This window comes from Ambystoma mexicanum, chromosome 10, assembly GCF_040938575.1.
Source record: "Ambystoma mexicanum isolate Mex_15411 chromosome 10, UKY_AmexF1_1, whole genome shotgun sequence".
Classification (NCBI taxonomy): Eukaryota; Metazoa; Chordata; class Amphibia; order Caudata; family Ambystomatidae; genus Ambystoma; species Ambystoma mexicanum.
In genome coordinates this window covers 1,090,528,370-1,090,554,095 of record NC_090932.1, presented here as the reverse complement: position 1 = coordinate 1,090,554,095, position 25,726 = coordinate 1,090,528,370, and positions in this window count along the sequence as shown.

The following is a 25,726-nucleotide window of genomic DNA, read 5'->3' as shown; positions in this document are numbered from 1 at the left end:
TATCCAGGGTTTGTCTTCTGGATCAGTGGTAACGGACAGGACTGGACACATCAGAGACCCCTTGGGATGCCCCACTCCTGGTACATATTAGCACCAGGGAGAGAAAAAGGATTCTCCCTGAAAACACTTGCTCCAGTGAAGTGCGTAACTGTTCCTTGGGGTAAAGGATTCTTGTTGCGTGTCTGTACCAATGCTTGTGGTGGCATGGTTGGTGGGACTACGAAAGTCTGTACAGCCCCAGTGGCGGGCTTCTGTTCAACCCGTGCCTGCTGAAATTGCACAGAGCCCGGGGACTATTGCAGCGTCGGGCCTGCATCTGTTGAGTTCCCATGTTAAAGTACTGTGGCCCTTCACGACAATCCTGTGACATGTGTCCCAACCTTCCACACAACCAACACTGAATCCCATAGAACCCTCCATAATTCTACCAAATGACCCACTTCCCTGTGAAAAATCCTCCCCTGACTACACAGAAACCCTCTAACCTGCCTTGGACCGGGTATATAACCACCTATACACCCCTGTGTCATACCCGGTTCACTGAAACCCTGCTGTCTCAATTGACCCTGCTGTCCCTCCATAGAATTAGTGATTACTGCCCCTTCTAGAAAATTATTTGCCAATTTATTTTCAACAAGCTTAGCCTCTGCTTTTTGTACCTGCTCTACACTTGCCCTCTCTTTTTCTTGTTTTCTTTTACAAAAATGCACAATCTGTGCTTGAATCTCCAGCCAACTCTTGGCCTCCATCCATACAATTTTATCTAAATTGTGCTGGACTTGTTTGAGAATTCCCTTCTTCAGCATGTGGTAAGAAATTGCCACATTCTGGTCCCATGCTTCTCCCGTTTCTGCCCTCCACATCTCCTGAATTAACTGGATTTGTTCGGCAGGATTATCATCCAATTTTATTGTTTTAGCTAAAATGGAATTGATATCAGATGTATTGGGATACATAATCCACAAGGCCCCACATGCCTGTGCCCTAAGATTATGCAAAGCTGCTCCATCATAGGTATTTGTATCCAACTGAACTCCTGGATACCGTGACCTCTTCCAAAGCTCATCTGACTGCTCCCCTATTAGGGCTGTGAATAAGCTCTTCATGTCCCCTATAGCCAACATGACACCAGCATAATGCATAAATTCACTTCCCCACCCCCGAAGTGAGCAAAGGGAGTGTCTTCATCAAGTTACTACGGTCCATATTTGACTACAGTACATAATACGTCCTTCCCAGACCCTTCTGGAGGAAGGGAAACTGAGTTACACCCATTTTTTCAGGGGCTTTCCCCATTTCTCCCCTACTACCTGGTGTCCTATGGCTCCATGTTGTGTTTTCTATCATTGCTACTGGAGCAGGAGGTATGGTGACTACACCCTGCTCTCCCTGCTCGACATCCCATTCATCCCATTCTTCATCGTCTACTTTGGCTACATCCTTGACCCTGCTCCATGCACCTAAGAAAATCAGCACTACCAAAGGGTGCTGTCTCCCGTCCTCCCTGCTCAGCCCCTGTACCTTGCGAGACTTATCCTTGGCCTCAAGCCCAGGGAACGTATCTCTCCAGCCCTGAGATCTCTACACTGGCTCACAGTGGCTGCAAGGATCAAGTTCAAGACCCTCTGCATTGTCCACAAGGCTTTCTGGGGCCTGGGCCCGCATTACATCCAGCTCTCTCTTCCAAAATACCTTCCTTCTCGAACCCTTCACTCAGCCACCTCTAACTTTCTGAGGGTCAGACACTTCTCCAGGCAGAGAGTGAGGGGGTAGATCTCTCTCCTCTGCAGGTGCCTCTCTCTGGAATGGCCTCCCTTCCCCTCTCAAACTTGAGCCGGACCACCAGAAGTTCCAGAAGCAGCTCAGACAAAGCTCCTCTGCTTTCTCTCTCTCCCTCCCGTGCTGACCTACCTGTCTGTCTGCTGTGCTGACTGGTTTCTTGGCTACCCTCAGAGTCTCACTGGGTACCAGGCTCCTCCATGATAAGTCCCCCCTGCACTGCCTCTGGGCCTAACGCGCACTTAGGGGATGTAAGTGTAACCCGTACAGTCCCCTGCCTCCTTGCACTACCAGTGCAGGCCGCATTTACTCATTGCACTGCTGCCCTGATTGCACTTCCCCCTTCCCTCTAACTGCCACTTCCCCCTCTCCCATCCCCCTGAACATTGCCCTGTCGCACTTGTACGATCTGTATGACATTTGTCTTGTCCTCCCTCTATCTTCCCTCCCTTGCCTTGCCGCACCTTGTAACACGTATTTACATATTATAGATAACATATCATATCATTCCATATCATACCTGTGGCAGCATCCCTGTTCTCCATATCCACCTCAACCGTTCTGATAACTGAGTTTTCCAATCTAACAAGAACCTGCCCATATCTCCACCTTCCTTCTTCTACATCCTTTACCTGTCTTCTCAATTCCTGATGCTCTTCATCTCGCTGCAGCGTAGCAGCACTACCTCTTACTCTGCTAGCCTTAGTGCTTTATTCATTTTTTCTGTTTCTTGCACATGTACCACTCTTCGCAGCCTATCCTCTATCCTAGCAGGAAAAGGCCTAACCTCTTCTTTCCCTATCATTTTCAATCCTTCCTCCACTCTTCTGACTACCGGCCTCCCTCTTTCCCGCTCCTCCACCCTTAATCTATCTGCTAACCCAGCAGTCAGGGGAGTTATCCCCTTCCCGCTTTCCATTTTCAACCTCTCTGTAGCCTTAACCATTGAAGGAGTTATCCTTCCACTTTCTTCAAAATCCCAGTTCATAGAAATCATAACTGAAGGAGGTGTTACCTGTGTCTGTTTCGCACCCACTGGAGTAGTCGCTGGGGAAAATGGTGGTACGAACTCAGGGTATGTGTATCCTTCTGTGGGTGATAAAGGATAACACCCATATGGGGACAATTCAGAAGGATTTCCTGCACCCTCCTTTTTTGGCCCTCCCCCACAATGTCAACATTATGGCCCTTCCCACCTTTTTCATACATCCTTCATAATTTCAATATGTTGAACTGCTTCTCTGACTTTGTGCCCTTGTGCTTTGCAGTTAGAAAAAGGTATACAGGTTTTCCAATCCCCCTGTATCATAGGTGCCCTCTACAGACCAATAATTTAGCAATTTCCCCTTAGTTTCCTGTGGTATTTTTGCATTTTCTCGGGCAACACCTGACACAAATGATTCCATATTCCACCCCACGTTTATCACAAACAAAAAATAGTTTCGCAAAAACCTGATACCAAGTCAAACCAGTGGCACATAAAATGTTCAACTGAAGAATTTAATTTTTACCCATGCCCAAATTTCTTAGTTCAGCTTCAAACTCACTCACTCTACTCATCTATACCACAATTACCTCACTTCACCATTTGCTTCAATTCTATTTTTCATTCATACACAAAAGACAACACCTAATCAAAAACACTAGCTGGTCAATATTTCTGAGATATCCCCAGCACTCAAGCATAGGAGGGTGGAATGCTTTTCACCACAGCACTGCTGCTCTCACTCTCTTTATCTATTGTGCGTACTTCTCTACTAGGAAACAGTCTGTTCCTCACTACAGGAAGTTTCCCCTTCAGTACTTCGACAAACCAAGAAAATCGGGGCGAGGGGCTGCGCCCACAGTGCTAATACAAAAGAATGTCAAGGCATACTTCAGAAAGGTATCTATAGTTGAACTTACCCTAAGATACCATCCCACCTTCAGGTGAGGGCCCCAGCCAACCAGAGAAGCAAACTAAAAAGTAAAAGGACAAGCCTCACACTGGGCGTGTGGCGTAAGATACACCCTCAAACATCTAAAATAACAAACTAGGTAAGAAATATATAAAGGGGAGATACAACACAAAACAGTTCAACAACTCCATCAAAAACACTTTTCAAATCCCCACAACCTCAACTAATTTCACCCCCACACTCTAAGTCTACCCTTATATAAAAAACATGAAATCCATAAATAACCCTTTTTTACCCCTATTTCCCCTCTTGCTTTATAACCCAAACGTGCACTCACGTGAACCCGAAGTGCTCCGATGTGGTACTCCGTAAAGTCATCCTACACAGCTTGGCCACAGCCCTGTCCTGCGTCTCTGGGGAGCAGACGGGCCTTTAACCAATATGTAGTCTTCAGACCTCTTTTTCACCGTGCACGGAAGACTGGTCCCTGCAGTGATGTTCCGCAGTGGAGTGGTGAGCACAGGAGACCCCCAACATCTCACAACACAAAGCCTGGGTCCCCACATCAGGGGTGCTAAATCTGCAGATGGGCTTTTAATCACTTTAACTCAAACAGGTCCACCACCTAAGAAGTGAGTACACGGTTATACATAAAGCAAGTTTATTGTACAATTATCCGGAGAGCATTTAGATGGTGTTGCAGGACCAAACTAACCAAAGTCTCAACAAACCACATCAGTTGACATATTGTATATACATTTGCAACAGTTAAAACACTCCCAGATACTTTATTGCAATCCACCCAACATGATGTGAAAAAAACCTCTTCAAAGAAATCCCATCTTTTTCCAATTCCTACATTGTCATTGGTCAGTTTTATCTTAATAGTCATCTTCAGATCATGTCCATAACCCACCTATTCTTAGGATGTGTCCCTAGTAGGTCATGACATCAGCACATGGTTAAACATTTGTGTTAAAAAATAATGAATTACTAGCAATAACTGGCCTTAGCCGTTTAAACCCTAACTCTTGATTCACACAGTTTCACATGAATATTTCCAGCGATATGAGGAAGGCTGGGTGAATGAGTTCTCTTAGAGTTAGTTATGTTATCTCATTCCCCAGGTCATTAGTCTGAGTGGAAAATTCTAATCTAAATACCCTGCCACTTTATTGCACGTAGCACATCTGACAATATAATTGCAACTCCTGCTTTCTTATTAGTTTAGCCTTGGGCATTGACTCACCATGTGTTTGACTGCTAGTTAAAATAAATAATGAAAACCCCTTCTATCACACTCCCATTCATCAGGAGATTACCTTCTGCGCCTGTCATATTGATCAAACCATAAAACTCATGGCCAGTTCCTGCAGCGCTGACCACAAAGGTTGAAGAGTTTCTTATTAACCCCTCCCCTGGCGTCAAAAACCTCAAAGAATCAGTTACTTAGCAGTCAAAATTCACCTTGCAGACAATCCCGACTACCATGAGTTTGATTCATTTGTAGAAACCCACTATATTGAGATTCATGGATTCCCCATGTATTTGTATTGACGTGCATGTATTATTTTACATTGGGTGGGTTTGACATTTTTTGTATTTTACCACACTTGTGCAAGCTAATATCTATACATTTCTAAACAAACTGTAATTCTAAATTAACATATCTCACCCATAATTAACTACAGTTTGATACATATTAAATTGCAACATAGCGCTCAGCTTGCCGCCAGACCCAGTTATCAATACGGCGTGCACAAAATCAACCCCTCGTAATCATGGGGACCTTTCCTCACCACCCCAACCCTAATTCTATGGTGGCCATTTTGGAGTGGGAGTTCCCTGGGCACCGGCAGAGCATGCACAGTGCAGGGAACTATAAAAGGCTCCTTCCACCCGCAATCAGCATAACTGTTGACACTGCACAAGACTAGATGTGTACTTCTGGAGAAATAGATGTCCAAAGGAAACATATTAACATGCAATCTGTCTGTGTGTCCGTATTTAATTCTGATTCTTCTTCATCCCCCAGAAAAAGGAGAAGGTAGGAGAACGTTTAAGAAAGCTGTGACCTCTTCCTGTGTAGTCAAAAGAATTGTTAAACAAACCATGGCAGGGGAAAAGGTTAAAACAAGTAAAACACATGCAACATCTTTCTCTTCTCCCTTTACAGTTTCATCCTCTTTATCCTCAACATCTTGCTCCAGCGAGACTGATTCCTCAGAGGAAGATGACAAGATGGGTGAAATATTCAGCGAGGCAGTGACTGGACTGGTGGAGAACTGGGTGACAGTGTGGCGTTTCTCACTTTGCAATCCCTGCAATAAGAGATGGAACCCACGATATATATGTCTAAGTATAGTTTGAGGAAGGGAATACCAGAGATCTCTGAGATTTTTTTATTGTGATTTTGGTTGTTTATACCCAATTTACACAAATTATAAAATTTGCTTTATCATTTACAATTCATACTAAAACAGTCACCTTCAGTAATTACACTTATTTACAACCCATATTGATTGAAACAGTCTCAACCTTCTATTACAAATTCAATCACAGAATTATTTGAAAAAAACAAAGAGAAAAAAGGAAATGAAAGAAAAACAATGAAAGGAGATAAAAACAAATGAAACAATTTCAACTAAAATCATTAAGAGCGTACTCAGTGTTTCAACATTCATTTTAAAAATGGTGCCTGTTTAATTACATAATTCTCTTAATCAAATCAATCCTGCACTGTTACTACAGTTTCCTCCCCACTGGAGGCTCGATGGAAGAAATCACCCGCTACTGAATAGTCCAGGTTATGGAATAATTGACCCAACCAGGTTTGTGCCAATTGTAGTTTAGGACATGTCAACAAAATGCGTTCCCTAGTCTGAATCACCTCTTCGTTATTGCATAAACCACATCCTCTTGTATCCCCCTCAAGAGGCGACCTTATATAGCATATTTCGCCCGTGGGAGCAGATTGAGTCTGTATTTTAAGAACTGTTGGCACCAATAACTATTAGGACATTTCTTTAAGTACCTTGGTATTTACCCTAAAGGTTTGTCAAGTGGACTCAGGATGCTGTATAGTTTTGATGCTCTCATTTTTGAAATGGTGAGCATCCAATCATAAATAAACAGACGTTTTTTCATGAGATCCTCCACTGATACATCACAGGCTCCAAGCACCTGTTCCACCCATTTCTTAAAGTTTACCAGTGGCCCAGGAGATGAGCGCCTCAATCCCTCTGCAAGGTCATGGCACAAGGACACTTTTTGAGACACCAGCAGCTTCCTATATAAGGTCAGGATCCTCCAATCCAAGTGGGAGTCCAGATACGTTCGACCCAACTCAAACCGAAGGGTTTAATTTACACACAGTTTGGCAGTTTCAAGGCTTGCTTCAATACCACAGACTCTACTCTATCGTAATTCAAAGCCCTAGTTTTGGCACCCAATTGCATGACATAGGAATGTTTTGGTATTACCTTCATTGTGTAATAGGTCAACCAGGGATGTATCAAAAAGTGACAGAACTTTTAGTTAATCTTCTTCATTTGGGTGGCTCGTTGCATTGCCTTGGAAGTGATACGAGATGTTAAAATATCAATGTTATCCACTGCATCTAAATTGAACCCCAGGAAGTAAAGCCTCACAAAGGTTTTTTTTTTTAGTCCTCAATAAACCAACTGTATCTCATTCTTTTATTGATGTTATGGTGAAACCTGATGATACTAGTTTTCTTCTCATTCACGCCGAGTTCGCTTTTGAGAGAATAAACTCTAATTGATCGAGCGTTTCTGCAGGGCCACTGGGGCTCTGTCCAAAAGAATTACGTCAGTAGCGTAAGTGAGATAGGGTGCATTCAGCATAGATAGCCGTGGTAGTGCAAATAGAGATCCTGACAAGAATTGACCCAGATCTGACAGGTTAAGTTTAAACAAGAAAGGGGCCAGAACATAGCCCTGGTGGTGTCCCCTTTTAGATGGAATACGCTCGGTCAGTGCATCCTGCTCGTTCAATCCACCTGTAAAGTGGAGTCATGCAGGTGGACCAGAATAGAGAGGAGAGCCGGAAGAATGTGCCAGTCCATCAGCTTTTGCCACAGCAGATTTCGGTTTATGCAGTTAAAACCCTTGGAGTAGTCAATTGCTGTAATGTATACCGGCAAACTGCCAACCCTCATTGAATCCTCCTTCAGGCAATTAACCACAAAACTGTTAGCTCAGTTGTGGCTCCTCTCCGAAAGCCTGTCTGGTATTCCTGCAGATGACCAGAAGAAGTTGCTCAGCACTCCATGCTTCTAGGTACCAGACCTGCAAAGATCTTGCTTTCACAGCCAAGAAATCTCCCTTCGTGTATGTTGGCACAATTACAGTGAGGGTCCAGGATAGTGGTTTTACCCTGTTGCTACAATTTTGGCAAATAAGATGTATATATTTTTTGCCGGCAGCTGGGGATCTCCCTCAGAACAACATTGGACAACCTGTTAGGGCCAGCGGCCCGTGAATTAGAAGTGTTCATAATTCTGGCCTCAATTAATTCTATTGATAATGTTAAAGACCAGGGGGTTGCCAAATTCACAAAAGGGACTTGGTTGTCAGACTCCCTATAAAGATGCGAGAAGTGTTTCACCGAGGCGGCTTCTGGAAAGGGTTACATAAGAGACAATGCTGGCCAGTTTCCTGTTTATTGATTTCCTCAAAGAAGTTGCAGGTGTCGTTTTTAGTGAGGATTTCCAAAATGTTTCACCCTTCTTCTGAAGTAATGTGAACTTGTAACTTTTGACCCTATTATGTATTTCTGCCTGAGCAGCCTGGCACCTTCTTTGTAGTTTGAATTAGTCAAGCCCCTCTCTGCCAAGTCCCTAAGGGCTCTTCTTAGATGTTTTTTCCTAACCTGTATTTCTGGATCGAAATGATATGTCAATGTACACAATGCTAATCTGTTCCTGGCAGGGATGCTCTTGAATCTATCTACACATGCCTGGAAACACTGCAATGCCATTACCTCCATCTTCTCCTCCAGAGACGTTGCAGAGAGGACGGCACCAATGCTTGTGTTATATTTGGCAATGTTTCCTGCCTACTTAGCCAATCTGTTTTTGCCCACATTAACTGTCATGACCGAATACTGAATTTCCGTCAGGAATCACACTACACATTCCATGTGTGCAATCAACATGTTATGATTACTTTTCGGTGTGTTGCTTATCTTCAACTCTGTGCACAGTTCAAATAGCCCCCTAGAAATGATGATACAGTCCAAGAACGAGAATTTCTCCCCATTTATCATGTGAAGTTTGGTGTGACATCTCCTCTGATGGCGCCATACGCCATCATTAGGTGCCAAGTGTCCAAATAAATCTGCCCACAGCTTTCACTCCATTCGTGTTCTATTTTATGTGTTGTGTTTAACAGTTTTCGGTCTCCTATTTTGATCAGGCTGGGCAAAGCAGTCAGTGTTAAAATCGCCCATGATCATGATGTCAAACCCATTCTCCTCCGCCCCTCAGAAAACTGCCAAAAGGTCAGACAGTTTGTCCAGATAGCCATGTATGCTGCTACACCAGGGATTTCGATATACGTTTGCAAGGAGGATGGGTCTCAGCTCAATGTTATCCTTCAACTTGAGCCTGACTGCCAATAAACCATACGTTTTGTCAGATATTATTTCCAAAGATGCCATGATGGTTTTCTTACCACCAATATAAGGCCCCAAGAAGCCCAAACTCCCGTTCCCTTAACAGCCATTTGCTGGGCAAAGGAGTAGTCATCTATAGTAATGTGGTCAGTTAGCCACACCTCTTGCAGTGTAACTATGTCAAATGCATTTAGGAATTGTGATCTTTCCTTGGTGCCCAATAAACTGTTGAACCCTCGAGAGTTCCAATTCAAAAGTACCAGGTCCTTAGAAACAGTGGGGATCACTAATTCCCCGTTCCAAATTCCACTAACTTCCTGAAGGGTCTGCCGAGCGATCCCGACAACCAGTTCCAATCAGGCTGGTCTGGACCTGCCAATAGCTGGTCTGGGCGTGCAGGTTCCACCACTCTTCTACTCTGGGCCTCCGTAGCACATATAACTTTTAAAGGCAAACCGAATCCCTCATCCTTTACTTTAGTCTCACTGTAGATTTCAGTATGAAATTGCAGCCCAACACCTTGAGAGAGTCAACTTCAGCCATAAGGATTTGAATGACATTTAAAGTCCAATTGCGCATAATCCGTTCTGTAATCAAAGGGGAAGTAGACTCTGTCAAATGTCTCACATTGCAACAAGACGTGATTGGGTTATTTCATGTAGCAGGTAAATGACATTGGACCTGTTCAATGCTACAGTGGTGCCATCCTACTCAAGTCTCTCCAGAAAGAGCCTCGTTGGCACCGACCATTCTGGGTTCTGCTTCAAAGTCTGTGTGCCTTTTACCACCGGCCCCTTCAAAGGTGGGTAGGTCTTCACTGTGGAAGTCTCCGCTTCAAAATATGGAGAGGGCCGGGAGGGGTTAAAGGTTTGTTCACATGGTTTTTGATAATTGTACTGATTCTTGTGAGCAATTCTAAGAGTATTTGCTGAAGGTGCCTGCTGGACCTGACCCTGGTCCAATGGAGTATTGGTCCCACTGGAAAATAGCTTAGGTTAGTCCATGTTCAACTCTTTTGAGACACCTCCCTGAGCTCCATGTGAGCTGCTCTCTTGGACATCAAGGCAGTAACAGAAACGGCATGGCCTGTTCTGTTCTTCCAAGGCCTGAGTTGTTTGAGAACAAACATTCTCCTTATTGGAAACAACTAATGGGGCTGGACGACCTTGTTCTGTCTGTGTAGCCAGCCATCTATTTTGCCCAGAGCCCATGTTCCCACTTGACAGCTCTAGCCCCTTTTCATTCACTGATCGCTGGTTGAATATCAGTAGATTTCTCACATTGTGGAACCCCATCTCTAGATCCCCCACAATGTGGACTGCCGCTGCAATCTTAATTACTCATCCCTTATTCTTGGCGGCCAGCAGCGGCACTCTAGCAGAAAGGAACTGAGGGTCAGGCAGGGACTTGGCAATTAGAATAGTCGGCTTGTAGTTCACCATGATCCAAGTCTGCCAGTTCTCGCCCTTACTCCTGTAACAGACTAGTGATGATCACCCTATCCTCAGTAGCCTGGTCTACTGCTTCTTCCGTCAGTTGGAGGTTCCAGAACAACCTCCTAGAGTTGAGGTGGCTCTGCCAGCCTTGTTTCCTTTTCCAGGCCCTATGAGTTGTATTGTCGGCCAGACCACTGGTTGCTGGCCCTGCAGCTACTTGGCGTTCAGTTGGAATAATCAGTATTGGTTGAGCCAATGTATGTGAGATGGTCAAGCTGTTGGTTATTGGTTTTCGTGCCTCTATGGGTCCTTTCCCCGAGGTTCCCAAAGCCTCATAGAGCTCTGTTACAGAGGTGTTAATAATTTCTAGATTGATTTTCAGGTCACTGGGCTGAAGGGTGGGCATGGTCAATTCTAGTCATATGTTGTCGTATAGGAGGACAGGGACCTCAAAACCATATTTAATGCTGATATCTCTGGGGCCGTCAACCCCAATTCTCTAAGCGTGTGATGTAACTGCTGCTGTGGGGCAGGAGCACCAGTCACTGTGTCCTCCTCTTGTAAGCTGGTCAAACTGTTTGGGTGCTCTGTCAGGAATAAAGGGAAATCATCAATGTCAACTGGAGCCTCAAGAATGTCTGGTCTATCTGTGCATGATTCATCATTGATTGCTGATCCAATGGGAGATACCAAATCCAAGGGACTCTGATAAAATTCATACATGAAGGCTCTAAATTTTCCTTGTCCTAAAATCAGTACTTAATAATAATAATTTAGCATTTATACAGCACTACGAACCCTCAAGCATCTGAGCGCTGCTAATTATAACCCATGGTGTGGGGTGCTCATTTATGGATTTCAGAAGGAAGAAAGGCTGAGTTTGGCTCTGCTGGGATTCGAATCTGTGTCAGCAGGCTCTGCACAGATGTCAAAGCATGCGGTCTACTCGCTGTGCTATTGGACCAGCTTCTAGTCGAAAGTCTTTGTTTCATGTAGTAGTCAGATATAGGGCCTCATTCCGAGATTGGTGGTAGTCATGGTGCTATTCGCGCCATGACTGCCACCAATAACGGGTCCGGCACCGGTGTTGTTCAATGGGGATTTACCAGTCTAGCCGACTCTGGCGGGACCGGTAAATCCCCATTGAACAAACCATTCCCCATTCCCATTTGAACCCACATAGGGCTCAATGGGAATGGGGAGGGTGCTAATAACGGGCTCGCGAATGGCAAGCCCGTTATTAGTGCCCTAGTCCCTTAGCGGGATCTGTAAGGGACATGTGGTCAGACCACACGTTCCTTACGGTTCCCTCCAAGGGACCTCGGAATAGGGCGGTTGGGGATTACCGGCACCGGTCTCCTTACCGGTGGCCGGTGTCCCTTACCGCCCTACTCGTAATGACCCCCAGAGTCTTCTTGTTACCCTTGGTAGAGGGAGTCGGAGGGTTAGCAGGCATGTTTTTCGTGGATCCCTTTCGGATGTTGTCTGTGGTGGGCCTTCACCTCTTAGTAGCAGTCTTGGTCTGAGGTAGTTCAGGCCTTTCCAGGTTTGCATCCCCTCTGGCACCGTAATTTATGTTACTCTGTATTGCAGTGCCAGGTATTAACTCCTTTTGAGGAGACGTAGGGAGGTGCCCATCGCTCGATGAGCCCAAATTGCTGTGGTCACTTTGCCAACCAGGCTCTTGATCCTCTCCTGTTTGATTAATGATTGAGCAACAGTTTGAAGGGGAAGTTACCGTAGTGACGATTTTGGAAAGAAGTGCTGCTTTGCATTTAGCCCCTTGTAATCCAGCTTCAGTTGCATCTATGGTCCCTCGGTTATCGACCACACTGGCCTTTGCTACTCCAGGTGCCTCTTGAAAAAGTGAGTGCCCAGTCGGGAAGGACGGCTGATCAGATCCTTCTTCCTCTCCTTCGTATTGTGTTGTTAAAGGCACCTCTAACGGTGCTACTATGCTCACCTGCAGTCTAAGAGGTATAGCATAAACGTGGAGTTCGTGTCCGTCATGCCCACCTTGTAAAAGCTGGTGGTTAGAGCCTTGGTGTTGTCAATTTGTAGACTCCTTGGGCCTGTCTCAATTACTGTGCAGGCCTCATTTTGGGGACGCGCTTCAGGCAGTTGCACTTCCCTAATTGTCCCGGTGTGCCCAGATGCGCATGGAGGAAGGAAACCTTTTGCTGAGATAATCTGCTGCTGACTTGTCTAGACCCCAAAAGTGGATTGCTCTGAGGGTGGTCAGATGAAGTTCTGCGATCATCACAGTTGAAAAACCAGAACCACCAAGTGCTAGGAGCTTGATCTCTCCTGCCTGTTGATAGAGGCCATGGTTTTGGTATTGCCCACACTGACAATTACCGGTCTCCCCTGCCCTTGGGCCTGAAACCTCTGCAGGGCTCTAAAAACTGCCACCAGTTCAATTCAGTGGGAGGACCAACTCTCCACTATTGGCTCCAACTTCTCTTGATTGCACGCCTAATTCAGAGTTGCCCACTATCCAAAGACACTGGCAGGTGTAGTAAGGGTTGCCACCCAAAACCTGCTTAGCGGAAACCCTTTAGCCAAATTCTCCTCCTGCAGCCATAAATGCATCTCATCCCTTAATATTTTGGATACTAATAACATTGCCTCAAAAACTTTAGAGGCTGGAACCCAGTAGTTCTGAATGTGGTCCACCAGAGGACCCATGTAGAGCCCCGCCCATCGGACTAACTGAATGCAGGCTGCCATGTTCCTTTGCAGCCACAGAAGAAGCATGGCCGAAAAATATTCCAGCTTGAGGATGGAGAGAAGCAGATTTATGAGCCTCTCCAGCTTGTCTAGATGGAGATACGCCCTGTCTGAATCAATCCAAAATGGGAGGGAAGCAGATGAGACTTTAGGAGGTTGATGACAAAAGCATTTGACTCCACCATCTGACAATTCTGGACAATGTGTGAGAAATGGGAGGGTTTGAGGGAGCCTTGAACAGTCAGTTGCTGTGGTAGGTAAAAGGCTCTATGCCTTTCAGGTGTAGATCTGCTACGACCAGCTGCAGTACTTTGGTGAAGATCTTCAGGCCAATTGGAGCCCAAACGGCAGAGCTTGAAACTGAAAGTGGGAGTCCTGTACTGGCACCCTGAGAAATCCTTGATCTGATCTCTTCATCAGAAAGTGTAAATAGGTATCCTGTGGGACCAGGGTGGCCAGAAAGTCTCCCCTTGATATCAAGGGAGATATTGCTTGCAAGCACTCCACATCAAATGATTTGTTGATCACTGTGAGGTTGAGGGATTTCAGATCTAGAGCCAGTCTACCTTTCCTTGATGCTTTCATTGCCAGAAAAATGATGTAGTAGAACCCCGGTCCTCCTTTAGTAGAGGATACCCTTGTAATTGCCCCCATTGCTAAAAGGTTCTGTAGCCTTTCCATTAGGGTGGTCCTCTTGCCCATCCCTTTGGGGTGTAAAGTTAGTCCTGGAAGGGGGGGGGGGAGAGATAAATTCTATATTTTATTCCATCCTTACCACTCTCTGCACCCATTTATCCATCGTTGTCTTCCTCCAAGCGTCTCAGCAATCTAACTTTTTCAGAGGAGAAGACGACTTTCCAGATGTCTGCCATGACCAAAGCCCTGGTATTGGATGCAACTTGTTCTTGAAATGGAAATAGACCCCATACTGCTTTCTGTGCAATTCCTGAAATCTGAACCTCTTGAACTGATGCTCCTTCTTCTGACACAATTCGACTCTCTGCTTGTCAATATAAAAGGCTTTGTGAAATGTGTCCTCCAATCAATCCTCAAAGAGTCATGCCCCTTCAAGTGGCATCCAAATAACAGCAGACTTCTGGGAACCCATCTGCATGCTAGTCCCACACATGAACATATCTTCTTCCCGCTATTGTTCTCCCCATTGTCATGATCGCTACTCGTACTCCATTAAAGGCCATATCAAAGAGAAATTCCACATGTGTCTTCAAAGCCCCTAGGATTGTAATATGCCCCATTCCTGATGGCCTAGTGGAGATCTTGGAACTCAGTAAGAACCACCTTAGATGTGCAACAGATACAGGTGCTGGTCCTTAAGGAGAGATGGGCCCCCATACACTTTCTCCAGGGCCCCGTTAGGGACGTCATGTAGGGGTCACCAGAGGTCGCAACTGAGACCTCTGAGGTCTCCCTTGCGACCTCTGTGGTCTCCCTTGCGACCTCTAAAACCCTAAAAAAAATATATATATTTTTTTGTAATGCAAGCGCCTGGGCTGTGGCCAGCCCCATGTGGCTCTTTACTTCTGGAGTGGCTGGCTTTCTTGTTCAGGCCCCTTCAAAAAAAAGAAGGAAAATAAGAATAGGAGTGCCACAAGTCCAACACTTTCAGCACTGACCCTAAATAAGAAAGAATAGGAATACCAAATAATGTGTCTTTCTGGAATTCTAAACAATAATTGCTAGACTCATTAAAGGTTTATTTCAGGCACACTTCAGGGGGTGAGTCACTGATTTAGTCTGTTCTTGAACGCCTCAACTCAGCCTTTCATCCTTCTGAGGTCGATAAATGAGTACCAACACAGGTTGGGTGATATTGGGTGTATATTTTTTCTATATAAAGCGCTTAAGTGTAATAACACATCATTATCATTAGGTCATGGGCGTCTACTTGCATTCACAGTAATTTGGTAATATGGGCCTATGCACACTGATCTTAACTATACATATGGCGATCCATTCTTGTATGAAATGTACATCACATTATAGTGATATTGTAACCATATTTTTCGTAGTGTACAATGCTATGTGATGCCACTTCCTGTTTTGTCAACGGGTGAAGGGTTGTGTTCCATCGCTTCCCGCGATATCACTTCGGGGTGGGGTCAAATGACATCTGTGATGTCACCAGGGGTCAAGGGTCGTGTGATGTCACTTCCGGTACCCCTGGCATTTTGGTGAAATGACATCCCGTCCACCTTCCTGTCCACCTGTTCTTGTATCGGGGGTTGTCTGCCTTGAAGGACCATCCAGTCAGGCAAGAAAGAATGTTTTTCAATTGGACAATCAAATACATGTTTCTCTCTTCTGTGGGAGCAGGAGTAGTTAATTGACTGGTTAATTCCTCATGTGGTGTTGCAGGACATGTGTTCCAGCTTCAAGACTCCATCTCCAGATATTCTTATCACCAGAGAAGACATATTTCATTCCTTAGGCTCCATGATCCAATGCAAGGTGCCATTGGATTTGATGTGATATCCCTATTATGGCCTTTTATGTGCCTTTCTTGCAATTTTCTTGATACACAAGTTGGTCCAAACACATCAAGGACTCCGGGCTCCAGGGCAAAGGTTATTCAAATTTCCCATTATTAACTTCTGTGGTCCTGGTTCCCTGTTCTCATTGAACTGGCACTAGCACAGGTATGACTCCTTCGATTCAGTATCTACCCAGGCTCAAGTCAGGCAGGAGTTCTTCTCCCAAGCAAATGGAGTTTGTGGGTCTTGACAGACAGAACCTGCCCAATGGGGGCCGCCTCTCAGAGCAGGTAGCAACCTCTCTGCAGAATGTCCACCATTCGGCTACCCAGAAATCCAATTGTAGACACTGCATGAATTTTGAAGATTGGTGCTTCGGCAATGACATTCTCACGATTTACTGTGGTTGCCTGAAGGCCACACAGTTCCTTTAGGGGAGATTCTCACAAGGATTGGCCAGGCCATCTCTAAGGACTCAGTAGTGTGCTATTGGGTCTTTCCATAAAACTGGGAGGATCTAGCAGAATGGCAGGTTTTTGCTAAATAATGTTGTTATGATATGGCATTTATAACAAGCATACACACAAGTGTTCCAAGGCGCGAGAGTTGAAGAGTTTCCCATAATCTGAGCCCATTCCCACTCAGGGGTTCCTCCTTGGGATCTTCTTTTGGTCCTCATGGCTTTGCAGGCTTCTCCTTTTGAGCCAATAGATTACTTTGACTTAAGGTATCTGACCTTTAAGACAATGGGGGTCATTCCGAGTTTGGAGGTAAGTAACTATCCTTACCGCATGGAGCAAATTGCGTGTCCCTGTAGTCACAAGCCTGCTAATAGAGGACTATTACTACTTCATGGTCACAAGCTTTGCGCCATGCCAGTAAGGGCATCACCGCCATGCCGTAAAAGGCCCAAAAAAGGGCCTTAGCAGCATCATGTATCGCGCAGATTGCACTACCAGCATGAACCAATGCAGCATTAGCGGCCAGCGCTAATAGCGGTGACTGCTATTAGCGCTGACCGTAAATAAGCGGAACCGGAAGCAGCGTCATCGGACAGCAACAGGAAGGAGCACGGCGGCCATCTTTAAAAACACAATCCATTTGCATCCTCAGCAGTCAAGACCCGTATGATATTGCTGTTGGTAAAATATCATACTCTACCATACCAAAATGCCTAAGGCTGTTAAGAAGGGCTCCCGCCGCGCAAGGAGCGCTTCAATGAAGATGAGCTGGCCATGCTAGCTGAGACCCTGCAAGAACATGCTGACATCATGTCTGCCCAGAGCATGAAGAGGGAGGCCATTATACGCAAGAAGGAGATCTGGGCACTTGTGGCACAGAAAGTAAGCGCGGTGGGTAACACCCCCTGCACTATCAAGGACTGCAGGAAGCGGTGGGACAACTTGCGGCTGCGAGTCTGCAACATACTCTCTGCCAACAGGAGCCAGGCAATGGCAACTGGCGGAGGAGCAAGCTCCCCCATTAAGTTGGCCCAATGGGAGGACATCTGTGCTAGCCTGATCGGCATGGAGGGCATAGAAGGAGACAGAGACATGGAGTGTGGCGCCACAACATCGATGGATGGAGGTGAGTGTCCTAAGAAAACACTGTAATGCAGAGTCTGATAAAAGTCCACTAATATGTCTGTCCCAAGAGGCAAGCCATGGCCCAACACACACACATTCCCAGTAAGTTGTTGGACACAGCACAGACACATGCAGTTGCCTGCAGCAAGGCAATGCCATATCTGACACATACCACACAAAGATGTAAATGGCATAAGTCACACTACATGCAGGCCCCAACAAATATGCATGTCACAAACCATACGTCTGCCCCAACATGAGTGATCCCGACGTATGCCTGCATCACCCACCCATGTCGCAAACAACGTGATCATCCAAACTCACATGCCTGTTACCCCCAAATGTGTAGATGATCAATTGAACAAATGTATGCATGATACCTATCATGAGTCCCATAGTGGAGCGCAGTGAAGCCGAACATGAGACCCAAGCACCGTCCACCTCCACAGGTGCACCAGCAGGACTGCAGCGTCATGGGGAGCTGACTGCCCTTGTGCATCAGTTCTTGGATGACAATGCCCAGGCAAGGCAAGAGTGGTGGGAAAACATCGCCTCTCTAGGCAAGACAATTACTGACAACACCACCTCCATGGGCAAGATATTTGCAGACAATACTAGCCGGCTGTGTGAGGAGGTATCCGCTCTGTGGCAGGTACTCAGCCGCATCGCTGATGCCATTGAGGCAGAACATCCGGCACCCCAGTTTGAGCAGGCAGCCACACCATCGTCATCAAGCTCAACCCAGACCAGCCCACTCCGCAGGTCGTTGCGCACCCTGCGCCACCTGGACATGCCGCCACCTGGTCCAGGGAGTGTAAAATAATAGACTGGCCAGCCTGATGAAGGCATTAGACATTTGTTGGGACATGTGTGGGGGAGTTGTGGGGGGAGGGGGAGAGGGGTGAGGGTGTGTGGAGTAGTTGTGGGGGAGGGGGGAGGGGGAGGGTGTCTGGGGGAGTTGTGGGGGGAGGGGGAGGGGTGTGAGAGTGTTTGGGGGAGTTGTGGGGCGAGGGGGAGGAGGAGGAGGGTGGTGGAGGGTTAGTGCACCATTGTTTCCATTGTTGAATTCAATACACCCGTTGTGTCAAAAGCAAGACCTGAGTGGACATTCATCATTGCGCATGTGTCATTTATTCACATACAGTGCATAGTGTGCATGTACCCCCACACCCAGTGCCCTCTGTCCAACTATCATGTCACCCTCTGCAGCCATGTGTGTCAGTAATATTGTGCAATTACTGACTGACCCACAGCACGTCCCTCTTGTGCATCGGCACCGCAATGATGAGCAGCCACTTCTTCTTCATCCCCTTCATCATCACCAGGGGGTTGCAGTTCAATGTCAGGGGGCAGGGGCACGTTGCCTCGGATACACATGTCATGCAGCATGACACATGTCACAATGATCTTGGCCACCTTCTCATGCCTGTAGAGGAGTGCCTCACCCGACGGGCTAAGGCAGCAAAACTATGCCCTCAACAGGCCAAAGGTCTGCTCAATGACCACACGGGTACGGGTGTGGGTTATCTTGTGCCTGTTCTTTGGGTTATCGGGCAGGGGTGAGGAGCCACGTCATCAAGGGATAGCCACTGTCACCTGCATGGGAGGCAAGAAAAAGGTATATGTCTGTCGATTCATGATAGACAGCTGTACTAGTCACACATGCCGGCAGATTGTCGTTCGTCACATGAACATGTCCCTGGTTGTATGCACGCCATATTTAGGCCCTCAATGTGTCCTGTGCCATAGAATAATGGGGTGGGTTGCATCTTCAAGCTGATACACGGTGTGCTCTGCCGTCTTGTAGCTCATGCATTGTGTACGCACACAGCTGTGTCCGTGTCCATTTAGTGATGTGTTGTGTTCTGTAGAATTTTCTGATTGGGAGCGTTGGCAGTAGGCTCTGCAATGTTAGGCATTCAGTGCTGATTTTTCCCATGGTGACATGCAGCATTCCTGTGGTTGATCCGGGATATCGGGCACAACAATGTGTCATGATCTTGCTGGCGTCGCATACCATCTACACCTTGATGGAGTGGTATTGCTTGCGGTTGCAGTACACCACCTTCATGGCATGCGGGGCCACCAACTCCGTGTGGGTGCAGTCAAGGGCACCTATACAATTAGGCATGCCTGCCAGTGCATGGAGGCCAACTTTTGTTTCAAGAATCTCCTGGGGAGTCCGTGGTAGGGATATGTATTCCGTTGTGCGTTTGAGGAGGGCATCCAGCACTTGCTTCAGAATGCGAGAAAATAAGGGGGGTGATATGCCATGCATGTTCCCCACTGATTGCTGGTAGGTGCCTGTGGAAAGGAAGTGGAGCACAGACACTGCCTTCAGTAGAGGGGGGATGGCGGTGTGTATTTCAATGAGGCTGACGATGCCGTCGTGTATCATGTCCACGATGGTGTTGATGGTGTCCCAGTCCAGACGGTACAGGGTGTGGTTCTGCTCCGGGGTTGGGTTGAAAGGACTGGCTCTGATGCGAGGTATTGGGGGCTGCCTGCGTGGTTATGCTGGCTGCACTGGTGGGGCATGCTGGGCCTGTCTCACCATCCTTCTCCTGCTGCGTCTCCTCTGTGGTGCCTGCTGTTGCTGTGGTTGTTGCTGGTGTTGCAATGCAAGCATGTCCTCCAGCTCAATTATTGATACTACTATTAGAATTATCTTGGTGTGGAAAGGGGTATGGTGTGTGGGTGTGCTCCTTTTGTACAGGCCCAGACTCCATTGCCTCCACCTGTGCTGATAGTGTGCACCTGTGGCAGTTGGGAACACTGCACATAGCATTTTACGGTTGGTTTACGATGCCACTATGTACGGCATGCTGGTATCCACTATTTACGCCTTCATGATGCCGGTATTTGCTTGTCCGCCTGACTTGTGATTTACTCCCTTTAGCGGCATGCCACTATTGTCGGTATGATGGGACGCGTGCCCGCGCCCATGCCGCTATTAGCGGCACCGTTATTTACGGTGCCGCTAATAGAGGGTTGGCAGGTCGGAATAGCCCGGAGCGGTAAGAGATGCCGGTAATCCTTTACTGGCATCTTTTTTCTCTTACCTCCAACCTCGGAATGACCCCCAATGTTTCTGGTGCCCATTATCAAGGCAAGTGGCACAGCGAGTAGAGCGCTCGCTTTGACATCCGTGCATCCTGGCAAGGCCAAACTCAGCCTTTCATCCTTCCGAGGTCGATAAATGAGCACCACACACCGTGGATAATAATAAGCAGCGCTCATATACCTGAGGGTTCGCAGCGCTATATAAGTGCCAAATTATTATTTTTATTATTATTATTATTATTAAGGTGATTGTGGGAAATTGGCACCCTTTTAGTTTCCCTTTCTTTCTGACCATTCTTCCAAAGACACTCATTCAAAACGTGTCCCTTCTTTCTTCCCAAGGTTCTCTCTAGACCTCTCTTACAGATGCACTCATTCTTAAATGTGACCCTTACATTCTACCCAAGGTTCTCTCTAGACCAGGCTTCCAGAGGCTCTCATTCTAAAATGAGACCCTTTCTTTCTGCCCAAGGCTCTCTCCAAACGGGTCTGGACGAAAAGATTGTATATAAAATGCAGATTGCACGTTTAGAGCACATTCGGCATAGGAGATAAGATCTAAGCTCATAATACCGTACAGGGGTGCAGGAGTTGCAGTGGTGTCCCCTGCATCTCCAGTTCGGTATTATGGGCTGTGTGGGTTGTGGGGGTGTCCTCTGCATACATTCTAGGCAGTGCGGGGGACAAACGGGCAAACTCCCAAAAGACCGAATTAAAAAATGAGGGCTAGTGGACTCCGTGATTTTGTAATTCAATCTTTTGGGATACGTTATTATAACGTACATCCTCTCCAAACCACTGTTCAATAGTCACTTATTCTAAAATGTGACCATTTCTTTCTACCTAAGGTTCTCTACCATGGAAGAGCTATTGCAGCATCTGGACATCATTGGTCTTCACTTGGTGCCTTCCATCACACTTTAATATTCCTCAAAAGTACGTATTGAGAAAAAAAAGAGATGTGGAGGTAATGCTCTGATTACTTACCAGTAATTTTCATTCCTCCTAGTCATACTCTTCCTTGCCACAGTACTTATGACCCGCCTCTTCCTCTCATTACATACGGAAGAGCCCATGTGGTAATCAAACTAGAAATTGTGGGTCCTGAGGGATAATTTGCCACTAGGGGGGGCAGGGAGAGGTGGAGATACAAGATCTGGAAAATTGCCCTTTTATGGAAGGTAGATAACCTCAAAAGGAAGTATTTAATTATTTATTTAATGAAAATTACAGGGAAAACAATCCATTGTTGGCATTTAAATGCTTACAAAACATGTTAACATTGATTTACAGAGTAGGGGACCAGTGACCTTAACAATGGGTGAGGAGATGTGGATATAAGACTAGATGATGCACGGGAGGTAGAAACATGAACAAGGGACAATGACAGTAGAGAATGATATAGGAGCAGAATAGTGGAGGAAGTGCTGAATTTTAGGATGAAGGGGTGAAAGATAAGTGCTGTGGGGTTGTTGTAGACTGGTAGGGTGTAAGGTGAACAGGGAGATGTGCTGTCCTAGAATGCTATGCAATTAGTTCTTCAGAAAGGAGGAGATCTACGAGGTTGCATTTAAATAGAGATAGAGTGGAAGTAGTGCAGAGGGGGAGAGGAAGAGCATTCCAGAGTAAGGGAGTGAGGAGAGGAAGAGAGCAGAAACAAGAGTGAACGCAAGGGACAAGAGAAGTGTCAAGGAGGTTAGTTGGGGGTGATTGTAGGGAGCGAGGGGAAGAGTAGGGAGTGAGAAGGGCTGGTAGGTACGGTGGGGCAAGTCCATGTATAGTTTTGAAGATGTGGAGAAGGCGTTTATACTTTTCACTCTGTCTCATAGATAACCAGCCTAACTGACGACATGCTGGGGAAGTGGCAGTGAAGCGGGGAAGGTTAAAGAGTGTACTGACAGCAAAGTTGATGACTTTGTCGAGAAGTGAAGAAGCATAGTCGGGAAGGCTGTAGGGTAGACTGACACTGTAGTCAGATCAAGATAGTACTAAAGAGGATATTAGGTGCTTAGCAGTGTTAAAGGGACGAAGATGTGTTATTTTTCTGATTTTGAGGAGATTAAGTCTGGCCACAGTGGCAGATTTGGAGATGAAGAGCGAGAAGTTGTGAGATTGGTCGAAGACGATACCAAGGTTGAGAGCAGAAGCAGAGTAGGGAAGGTAGTTAAGAGAGAAGAGGGGGCGTGAAAGAGGTAGCCTGTTTGAATCGGAAGCAGAGAACATCAGTCTTAGTGGAGTTCAGAATGAGCGAGTGAGATGCCATCCAGTATTTGATGGCGTAGAGACAGAGAGCCTCACCACGAGTTTGGCGGTAGCCCTTAAATGCAGCAGTAGTGCTGTTACCGCCACATTTAAGGGTCTGCCAAATCACGGCTTCGGCTGATTTCCCCCAGCTCTGAGCTGAGGGGAAATCTGCTGAGAATTTGCCGATTTTCGGCACATTTACCACCAGCGGGAAATCCGCCGGCGGTAAAAGCACAAAATTTTCACATTGAGCCCAATGGGGAATGGGGAATTCCTGAATGGGCTCAATGGGGAATGGGCAATTCCCGTTCCGCCAAACCCGTGATCTGGCGCTAATAGCGCTGGTGGCTTTGGCGGTAGGGCTAATAACACCAGTGCTTTTAGCGCCGGTGTTACCGCTCAACTCGTGATGAGGCACAGAATATTTTTACCGAAGTTCATCAGATAAAGAGGGAAAGGAGAAGTGGATCTGAGTTTCATCTGCGAAGAGATGATAGGAGAAGCCATAGGAGCAGATAAAGGTGCCAAGAGCAGAGGTACATAGAGTGAGGAGAAGTGTCCTAGGGCTGACCCATGGGGAACACCAACAGTAAGGGGGGTTAGTGGGGAGGTAGGGCTGTTCCAGGACACCTGGAAGTGTCTGGGGGTGAGATATAATGCAAAGTACTTTAATGAGGAAGATTGGAAGATGAAACAAGGACAGTGATGAGGAAGATGAAACAAGGACAAAAGAGAGAAAGGTGATTCTGTGCTCCCCTTCAATGCATCCTTTGGAGAGCAGGTGATTTGCTGTGACTGCTTGCGAGGCAGCCTGCTGGGAGGCACATGATGGGAATCAGCGTTGCGTTGCTCTCCTCAAGCTTCTTAAGTTGCTTCTTCACACCTATATCAACAACCAAAGATGGTGGCTTTGACAGTGCTCTGTTAATATTTGTGGCCCTGTAAGAGTAATGTTGTCATACAACCAATCAGGATAGTGGGCGTATCCAATTGTGATCGCTAAGGAGGGGTTCCTAATATCAGCAGAGCACCCAAAGGGAGGTTGAAAGTAATATTTGAGCCCATATGGTTTTTAATCTTTTAACAATGTTGGTAGTAGCAATTGTTTACTTAGCTTTAAATTTGATAATATTTCCATACAACATTTTAGGAATAACATCTGAAATAAAATAAATTGATGCTGGGTACATTTTTACTCAGGCTGGAGGGCAAGGCTGGAAATAGAGTGCATATGTTTACACTCACAGACATCCAGAGAGTGCAGTTTTATCATTTTTGTCCAGTAATTCTCCACCTTCTCCCACAAATAATCTGGATACCAAAGTAAATGTGGTTCTTTAACATAACTGCCTTTTGGAGATATTTGGGATATTCAGCTGTTAACCTCACTCTGGTGCAACTGCACGCCAGGATTGGCTGCCTTGAATCCACAGATGTTGTTACGTCTAATCCAACAGTGAAGCCTCAAAGTCGTACTGCCTGTGTGCTCCAATGATGAGTTAACCTGACAAATATCAAATATCTAATTTTTGAGAGATATCTATATATATAAAATGTTTCGGTATGTTTCCGTACTCAGTGCATGCAATTCATCAGTGTTAGGTTGCCCTTTGCTGTTTAAATGTTAATGTGCACCTCTGTGTGCCCTTCCACTTCACTAACAAAAATGAATGATCACAGTTCTACGCGGTCACCTTCACCTTCCACTATCGCAAACATTTGGAATAATTTCAAGTGACTTCTTTCCATCCCCACTTCTCTTCCCACAGGGCATAGCAGTTCCAGTGTCAATGAACAGTTAATTACTGGCTCAATGTTTCAGTATCTAAAGAGTGAAACTCTGTAGGACGAATGCCTCCTCACGAGCTAAAACTGAAAGTAGGTGCTGTAATTATGCTACTACGCAATCTTATTACATCTTATTACATCAGGGGGACTCTGCAATGGAACAAGGTTGACAATTACGTGTGTAATCGATGGATTAAACTTAGCTACTGTTCTTATACCACCCATACCTCTCATTCCATCTGTTACAAATATGCCTTTCAAATTCAAAAGAAGACAGCTTCCCATACTTTCAGCCTTTTTAATGACCATTAATAAGTCACTGGGAACTACTCCCCCTCCTGGAAGTGATTGGTGATATTGCCGACATTTCAGAAGGGGGACAGAAGTGACCCTATGATTTACAGACGGATATTGACCCTTAACATATGCTAAAATGGTGTCACGATGGGAACAGCTAGTTTTCATAGAAATTGCATTGACTTTAATCTCTGATTCATTCATCTCACTGGGGTTCCTCCGACAACCAAATATCATTATGCCACAAAACATCCAGGTAAGGGTCATTTTTCTGCATCTCCTGCACAGTAAACATTGAGATGTGACCAGATTCATCTAGCAAAGGAGTCACGCTACTGTGCTGCTCCGGCTCAATACTCGCTGACCCATGAGTGGAAGCTGCAGGCAAAGGGGAATTATCTAGGGTTTGTAGGAAAGCCACTCAGCGCTCACACCAGAAGAAATACAGCCTACTAGGGAAAAAAGGCCCAAGACACCTATTGCAAGGATAACAAGTATTGTATTCCTAAAGATAGGAGTCTACCAGCAAAGAGTTCTGCTGCTGCCGAACGTTCTGCCAAAATCTGTATGAGCAGCACATTAAGAAGGTACATTGCGTCATAGGTGATATCATCACAAACAGTAGAAACCTGCACAGCTGGTTGGTGAAACCCTATACACAGGCTGCCTGCTCCAGAGGGGATGCCAGGCCATTGGGACCAGCCCATTCTGTCCATCTTCTTCCACATGGGTGATGCTGCATTCATCATCGGTCATGAGGTAGCGGTTAATTGGCA